Below are 10000 nucleotides of genomic sequence, written 5' to 3'. Positions count from 1 at the left end.
ATAACTATCCGAGTGCCGGCGGTGGGGTGGTTCAAATAGCCTCGGCTATCACCTCATTTTGTCCGGTCGTGATGGTCAAGTGGATTAAGGCGTCTTGTACATACCAGTTGCGTTTGCTCCTGGGAGTATGGGTTCGAGTCACTTATGGGGTGTGAGTTTTCAGTTGCATATTGTCCTGGGGACCATTCAGGCTTGTTCGCATTTGTGTTCCTCACGTGTGCCCCAAAGAATGAGGTGATTTGGTAAAATGCTATGCCCAAGATAACTATCCGAGTGCCGGCGGTGGGGTGGTTCAAATAGCCTCGGCTATCACCTCATTTTGTCCGGTCGTGATGGTCAAGTGGATTAAGGCGTCTTGTACATACCAGTTGCGTTTGCTCCTGGGAGTATGGGTTCGAGTCACTTCTGGGGTGTGAGTTTTCAGTTGCATATTGTCCTGGGGACCATTCAGGCTTGTTCGCATTTGTGTTCCTCACGTGTGCCCCAAAGAATGAGGTGATTTGGTAAAATGCTATGCCCAAGATAACTATCCGAGTGCCGGCGGTGGGGTGGTTCAAATAGCCTCGGCTATCACCTCATTTTGTCCGGTCGTGATGGTCAAGTGGATTAAGGCGTCTTGTACATACCAGTTGCGTTTGCTCCTGGGAGTATGGGTTCGAGTCACTTCTGGGGTGTGAGTTTTCAGTTGCATATTGTCCTGGGGACCATTCAGGCTTGTTCGCATTTGTGTTCCTCACGTGTGCCCCAAAGAATGAGGTGATTTGGTAAAATGCTACGCCCAAGATAACTATCCGAGTGCCGGCGGTGGGGTGGTTCAAATAGCCTCGGCTATCACCTCATTTTGTCCGGTCGTGATGGTCAAGTGGATTTAGGCGTCTTGTACATACCAGTTGCGTTTGCTCCTGGGAGTATGGGTTCGAGTCACTTCTGGGGTGTGAGTTTTCAGTTGCATTTTGTCCTGGGGACCATTCAGGCTTGATCGCATTTGTGTTCCTCACGTGTGCCCCAAAGAATGAGGTGATTTGGTAAAATGCTATGCCCAAGATAACTATCCGAGTGCCGGCGGTGGGGTGGTTCAAATAGCCTCGGCTATCACCTCATTTTGTCCGGTCGTGATGGTCAAGTGGATTAAGGCGTCTTGTACATACCAGTTGCGTTTGCTCCTGGGAGTATGGGTTCGAGTCACTTCTGGGGTGTGAGTTTTCAGTTGCATATTGTCCTGGGGACCATTCAGGCTTGTTCGCATTTGTGTTCCTCACGTGTGCCCCAAAGAATGAGGTGATTTGGTAAAATGCTATGCCCAAGATAACTATCCGAGTGCCGGCGGTGGGGTGGTTCAAATAGCCTCGGCTATCACCTCATTTTGTCCGGTCGTGATGGTCAAGTGGATTAAGGCGTCTTGTACATACCAGTTGCGTTTGCTCCTGGGAGTATGGGTTCGAGTCACTTCTGGGGTGTGAGTTTTCAGTTGCATATTGTCCTGGGGACCATTCAGGCTTGTTCGCATATATATATATATATATATATATATATATATATATATATATATATATATATATATATATATATATATATATATATATATATATATATATACATATATATATATATATATATATATATATAACTGAGGTGTGAGTTTTCAGTTGCATATACGCCTGGAGACCGTTCAGGCTTGTTCGCATTTGTGTTCCTCACGTGTGCCCCAAAGAATGAAGTAATTTGATAAAATACCATGCCCAAGATTACCAACAGAGTGCCGGCGGGGGGATGAGGAATTAGCCTCGCCTACCATCCTCTTTTGTCCGGTCGTGTTGGTCGAGTGGTTAAGGGATCCTGTACATCAGTTGCAGTGCTTTTGGCAGTTTGGGTTCGAGTCACTTCCGGGGGTGTGAGTTTTCAGTTGCATATATGCCTGGAGACCGTTCAGGCTTGTTCGCATATATATATATATATATATATATATATATATATATATATATATATATATATATATATATATATATATATATATATATATATATATATATATATATAATAAAGTTTTACAGAACGTTGAGTATGAGGTATTTGAATTATGAGGTATAAAAGTAACATTTATATAGGATATAATATATTTTGAATATAAGATGCACTATATACCTAGAAAATAAGGTGTTGAAGTATCTCGAAAATATAAGGATCAGCTATGAAGTATAGGTTATGGCGGCACTGTCACAAGGGGAAATTTGTTGCCTAAGAGTTGTGCTGAATGAGAGGAGGAGTGTGAGAGGCGTCTCTCCCTCTCTCTCACTCACAATTCTCCTCTTACCATTCTCTCCTTTTTCTCCCCCTCCTCCTTTTTCCAAGTGCTTTATAGTCGAGATGACTTAGCGCTTTCTACTGGTTGTTCCCTTGCCTTCCCCTCCTCTTCATCCACTTTTCTTCTGTCTGGTCCTTCTGCTGCTCTTCTTTTCCTGTTCCTCCTATCCTGTTTCCATGCTCCTCTTCCTCTTATTTCATCTCCTCATCCATTTGTTTCCTCCTTCCATCTTTCTTCTTCTTTGTCCTTCATCCTCTATTTAAGTTCTGCTCCACCCCTTTTCTTTACCTCCTTCCCCCTTTCCTTCCCCTCACCTACCCTCTCTTTACCATCCTCAATCAATAAACTTTGCAACCTTTACTCGGTACAATCACCCTTTTCCCCCTTGTGGTCGGTAGGGAAGGTAAGGTAGGAGAGGGGGTGAATGGGCAGGATTGGGGGATAGGTGAGAGAAATTGGAGAGGGGTGAGAGAAATTGGAGAGGGGTGAGGGATGTTAGGAATGGGTGAGGGGACGTCTGTGGTGGATGAAAGAGACTGGGGGATAGCAGCAGGAGGTTGGGTGGTTAGAATGTGGCTCTGGGGTGGCTGACTGAGGTGGCTAGGGTGAATGGCTGACTGGGATGGGTGACTGAGGTGGATAGCTAGGATGGAACGATGGTTAGGAGGCTGGCTAGGTGGCTACATGGCTAGGAGGCTGCGTGTATCATGAGTATATTGCCTGGGAACTAACTGGTGTTTTAGTGTGATATACGAGTCAGCCCAGAGAGCACCGCCGGTCACTTGCCTGGTAAATGCTCAACTCTGGATATTCATCACATCGTGAAACAATATTTCCCAGCTTCCGGGTGTACGTGTTCCCTGCTAATAGTGCTTACCAGCAGGGAAGAATTACCTCCTGGGTCCAATTCCTCACAATTTACTAACTAGTGAATATTTACTCATAGTTGTCAATAAATTTTGTACCATGTGCTCCTGAGTGTATTCCACCTAGTGTATTCTTAAGTATATTCCACCTAGTGTATTCTTGAGTGTATTCCACCTAGTGTATTCTTGAGTGTATTCATAAATTCCACATCAACTGCTCACACAGACACCTAAATGATTAGAAAGATTTTTGAGTGTAACAAATTTATTGTTCCGATCAGCAGCGGAGAGAACTGGCAATTAAGAACATCTTGCTTAAAAAATGGTGTAATATCCAGAGGCTTATCGAACATAAAGTGTGATAGATGAACCGAAAATTAAACTAATCGTAAATATCCATAAATGTTGAAAAAAAGCCTCTGTGTACTGATTGCTTGCAATACCGAATCAGAAAGAAGAAGAGTCTGAGCTAATTAGCTATTTTATATTTGCTATATAAATTAATAGATGTGAATATTGAGAATATGTTTGAAAATGATTTATTGAATTATTTTACATTATTTTCTTTTAATTTGTAAAAATGTTGATTTTTAATGGGTTATATACAAAAAAGGGTATATATTTTTGTTTGATTTAATGAAAAAATAGGTCATAGGGTAAAAAGGAGACCTTTATTTGTCAGGAAAATTCCAAATGAAAAGTCAACTTAAAAGTTAATTGTGTTGACGAGGGTTCACGAGAGTAAATTACACACCAAGCGTTGTAAATATTCTCAGTTATACGCACTTTCATTTCCCAGTGGTCATGGGCCTGTCTCGGCTCCTGTTATCTCTCACCGCAGTATATTTCTCAGTGGTAATGTACCCAGTTTTGGCCAACATTGCAATTTATTGTTTGGAGAAGATTTTCATCTTTTATACACAGTATATAAAAGGCTTTGTTTTTTCCCATCAGTTTTCATTAAACTGGATCTTGTTTGTTACTTCCTTCACCGTCTACTGGTTAAAGGTGAGGGCCATGGGGGCCACTCTATGGTACGGTATATGGGGGGCCACTCCATGGGGGTACATGAAGCCTCTGCAGGGAGTACATGGAGAATCTCCAGGTGCATGAAATCTCTCCAGGGGGTGCATGAAGCCTCTGCAGGGAGTACAACGTTCCTCTGCAGGGGAGGCATTTTGCATATTCCTTACTTGATCTTATCAGCTCTGAATACTTGAAATTACTCTGATTGTCATTATTATTTTGTATAGATTATTATTTTTTATATTTTGTGTAAATGCTCAGAAATAAATATCCTCAAAAAAATGACGATCTTTCAAACTATAACTTCGTAGATTTTTCTATGAAAACTTCTGGTATAAGAATTGATTGTAAAAGTATCAAATGCATTATTGACGCTTTTCTTAGTAATTTCATCTTAGATTCATTAAAATAGAAATACGTATTGAGGTTCAGCAATAATGTGTGAACACACAAATATATATAAATATATATATATATATATATATATATATATATATATATATATATATATATATGTCGTACCTAGTAGCCAGAACGCACTTCTCAGCCTACTATGCAAGGCCCGATTTGCCTAATAAGCCAAGTTTTCCTGAATTAATATATTTTCTCTAATTTTTTTCTTATGAAATGATAAAGCTACCCATTTCATTATGTATGAGGTCGATTTTTTTTTTATTGGAGTTAAAATTAACGTAGATATATGACCGAACCTAACCAACCCTACCTAACCTAACCTAACCTATCTTTATAGGTTAGGTTGGATTAGGTGGCCGAAAAAGTTAGGTTAGGTTAGGTTAGGTAGGTTAGGTAGTCGAAAAACAATTAATTCATGAAAATTTGGCTTATTAGGCAAATCGGGCCATGCATAGTAGGCTGAGAAGTGCGTTCTGGCTACTAGGTACGACATATATATATATATATATATATATATATATATATATATATTACCCTTTCTTTATCTTTCCCTTTCATTAATTAATCTTTATTATTATCTTACCCTTTATCATTGTTTCATCTTATAAATTTATCTTACCCCTTATCATTAATAAACTTACCCTTCCCTTACCTTTTACCATTTATCTTACCCTTTATTACTATTCTTACCCTTTCGGTCATATTCAACATTATATGTATATATATATATATATATATATATATATATATATATATATATATATATATATATATATATATATATATATATATATATATATATATATATATATATAAATATATATATATATAAAATAAATAAATATATATATATATATATATATATATATATATATATATATATATATATATATATATATATATATACATATATATATATATATATATATATATATATATATATATATATATATATATATATACATATATATATATATATATATATATATATATATACATATATATATATATATATATATATATATATATATATATATATATATATATACATATATATATATATATATATATATATATATATATATATATATATATATATATATATATATATAATATATATGTGATATTTTATATATATATATATATATATATATATATATATATATATATATATATAATATATATGTGATATTTTATATATATATATATATATATATATATATATATATATATATATATACATATATATATATATATATATATATATATATATATATATATATATATATATATATATATATATATATATATATATATATATATATATATAGTGACGGTAAAGCGTTGGTGTTCGGCTGTTTCAAAAGCTAGGGGCAGGGCCTCGTCACATCACAAAAAAAGAGAGAAAAGTTTGTCCTTTCGTCTGTGGTAAGGTAATGGGAAGACACAAAACACAAGTATATAGACAATGAAATTTTAATTACTCTAGAAAACAAGACATGAATAAAGGCAATCTCATAAAATTCAACACTGGTCAACAAACAAAATAACATGAATAATAACTGGCAATGAAAAGTTACTCCAAGACCAGAATGCAAAAATATTGATAGCAATATAAATTAAATAATGGGTGCTGAAATACTGGGTTCAAGCTGCCACCTCCCTTAGTACACGAAAGCCAAGGCTTAGTCTACTAGGGAGAGATGTCAACTCCAAGGAGCACAGAGATATTCTGACGAGTGCGGCGTGCTGCTGCCCAGACATCGACTCTCGGTGGTGGTGTGAGTGCAGGTGCAGCGAGACATCAGCCAATCAGCAACAGGCAGGCGGAGGATGAGCAGTTTGCTGGTTATGGCGGCTGTGGCTGGTGTCAGGGTGTGCATGGTTCTATTTGCTTCCTGGGCAAAACGTTTGGCGATACTGGTGGACGTATCTTCTATATAGTATCTTGTACTTAACGATGTAATGATGTAGGGAAGAGCAGGCTCAATCTCTCTTGAAAGAGATTATCGTCACAATATATACATATATATATATATATATATATATATATACGACTGGACAAAAGAGGATGGTAGCCGAGGCTATTTCCATCCCTTCGCCGGCACTCGGTTGGTAATCTTGGGCATGGTATTTTATCAAATCACCTCATTCTTTGGGTGTTGGTCGAGCAGTTAAATGGTCCTGTACGCCAGCAGAGTACTCATGGCAGTGTGGGTTCAAGTCACTTCTGGGGTGTGAGTTTTGAGTTGCATAGTGACCATTCAGGCTTGTTCGCATTTGTGTTCCTCACGTGTGCCCCAAAGAATGAGGTGATTTGATAAAATACTATGTCCAAGATTACCATCCAAGTGCCGGCTGGGGAGGTGGTTCAAATATCTTCGGCTATCACCTCCTTATTGTCCGGTCGTGATGGTCGAATGGATTAAGGTGTCCTGTACATACCAGTTGCGTTGCTCCTGGCAGTATGGGTTCGACTCACTTCTGGGGTGTGAGTTTTCAGTTGCATATAGTCCTGGGGACCATTCAGGCTTGACGGCTAATCACCGCCCAACACTTTCATACCTAATCAAGTGGTGTCAAAGACCATTTTTGTGTACACCTTCTGCCAATCCCAAGCTGTGACATGCGCATCAATAACCAATCGCTTTTTAACTGCTTGTTAAAAGCCAGTCATCCAAGTGCAGCAGCCAATTGCAGTACGACGCGTTCATTTATGCAGCCAATCGCCACTAGTCCCGTCCATATAAATAGGAAATCACCTGCCCCATCTCCATCTACTGGCAAATTATTCATTAAACATATATGTGGGCGGTCAACAAATGTTGAGTAACCTGCACACGAACACACACGCACGCACACACGCACAAACGTGTACACGCACACACACACACTGTCACACACACACACACACACACACACACACACACACACACACACACACACACACACACACACACACACACACACACACACACACACACACACCTGTGAAAAAGCTTGAGATGCAGGCCGGTGTGAAGGGGAAGGTACTCCATTGGATAAAGGAGTACCTAAGCAACAGGAGACAACGAGTCAGTGTGAGGGGTGAGGCCTCAGATTGGCGAGACATTACAAGTGGAGTCCCGCAGGGGTCAGTCCTAGGACCTATACTATTTCTGATATATGTAAATGATTTTCGCAGAGGGTATAGAATCGTTTCTCTCAATGTTTGCTGATGATACGAAAATTATGAAGAGGATTGAAACAGAGGATGATAGTAGGAGGCTACAAGATGACCTAGACAGACTGAGTGAATGGTCCAATCAAATGGCTGTTGAAGTTCAACCCGAGTAAATGCAAAGTAATGAAACTAAGCAGTGGAAACAGGAGGCCAGACACAGGATACAGAATAGGAGATGAAGTACTTAATGAAACGGACAGAGATAAAGATCTAAGAGTTGATATCACACCAAACCTGTCTCCTGAAGCCCACATAAAAAGAATAACGTCTGCGGCATATGCAAGGCTGACTAATATCAGAAAAGCGTTCAGGAACCTGTGTAAGGAATCATTCAGAATCTTGTACACTACATATGTAAGACCAATCCTGGAGTATGCGGCCCCAGCATAGAACCCGTACCTTGTCAAGTACCAGACGAAGCTAGAAAAAGTCCAAAGGTATGCTACTAGACTAGTCCCAGAACTAAGGAGGCATGAGTTACAATGAAAAGGCTGCGGGAAATTCACCTTACGACCCTGAAGGACAGAAGAGTAAGGGGAGACATGATCATAACCTACAAAATCCTCAGGGGAATCGACCGGGTAAACAAGAATAAACTGTTCAACACTGGTGGTACGTGAACAAGGGGACACAGATGGAAACTGAGTACCCACATGAGCCACAGGGACATTAGCAGGAACTTTTTCAGTGTCAGAGCAGTTAACGAATGGAATGCATTAGGTAGTGATGTGGTTGAGGCTGACTCCATACACAGTTTCAAATGTAGATATGATAGAGCCCAGTAGGCTCAGGAATCTGTACACCAGTTGATTGACAGTTGAGTGGCGGGACCAAAGAGCCAAAGCTCAACCCCCGCCAGCACAAATAGGTGAGTACAAATAGGTGAGTACACCCACTCACACACACACGCAAACACACACACACACACACACACACACACACACACACGTACACACACACACACACACACACACACACACACACACACACACACACACACAGAAGAATCCATGGTATAATAGGGCATGTATGGAAGCGAAGAAACTGAACAAAAAGGCGTGGAGGAACTTCCGGAATAACAGAACACCAGAAAGCAGAGAGAGATACCAGAGAACCAGGAATGAGTACGTCAGGGTGAGAAGAGAAGCAGAGAAAAATTTTGAAAATGATATAGCAAACAAAGCCAAGACCGAACCAAAGCTACTCCACAGTCACATCAGAAGGAAAACAACAGTGAAAGAACAGGTATTGAAACTTAGAACAGGCGAGGACAGGTATACAGAGAATGACAGAGAGGTGTGTGAGGAACTCAACAAGAGGTTCCAGGAGGTCTTCACAATAGAACAGGGTGAGGTCACTGTGCTAGGAGAAAGGGAGGTAAACCAGGCGGCCTTGGAGGAGTTCGAAATTACGAGAGAGGAGGTCAAGAGACACCTGCTGGATCTGGATGTTAGAAAGGCTGTTGGTCCAGATGGGATCTCACCATGGGTACTGAAAGAGTGTGCAGAGGCACTTTGCTTGCCACTCTCCATAGTGTATAGTAAGTCACTAGAGACGGGAGACCTACCAGAAATATGGAAGACGGCGAATGTGGTCCCAATATACAAAAAGGGCGACAGACAAGAGGCACTGAACTACAGGCCAGTGTCCTTGACTTGTATACAATGCAAGGTGATGGAGAAGATTGTGAGAAAAAACCTGGTAACACATCTGGAGAGAAGGGACTTCGTGACAAATCGCCAACATGGGTTCATGGAGGGTAAATCTTGCCTTACAGGCTTGATAGAATTCTACGATCAGGTGACACAGATTAAGCAAGAAAGAGAGGGCTGGGCGGACTGCATTTTCTTGGATTGTCGGAAAGCCTTTGACACAGTACCGCATAAGAGGCTGGTACATAAGCTGGAGAGACAGGCAGGTGTAGCTGGTAAGGTGCTCCAGTGGATAAGGGAGTAATCTAAGCAATAGGAAGCAGAGAGTTACGGTGAGGGGTGAGACCTCCGATTGGCTGTGAAGTCACCAGTGGAGTCCCACAGGGCTCTGTACTCGGTCCTATCTTGTTTCTGATATATGTAAATGATCTCCTGGAGGGTATCGATTCATTTCTCTCAATGTTCGCGGACGATGCCAAAATTATGAGAAGGATTAAAACAGAAGAGGACTGTTTGA

The sequence above is a fragment of the Procambarus clarkii genome, chromosome 42 (genome assembly GCF_040958095.1).
Source record: "Procambarus clarkii isolate CNS0578487 chromosome 42, FALCON_Pclarkii_2.0, whole genome shotgun sequence".
In the NCBI taxonomy this organism is placed as follows: domain Eukaryota; kingdom Metazoa; phylum Arthropoda; class Malacostraca; order Decapoda; family Cambaridae; genus Procambarus; species Procambarus clarkii.
The sequence above is the reverse complement of the archived record's forward strand: the minus strand, read 5'-3'. Positions refer to the sequence as shown.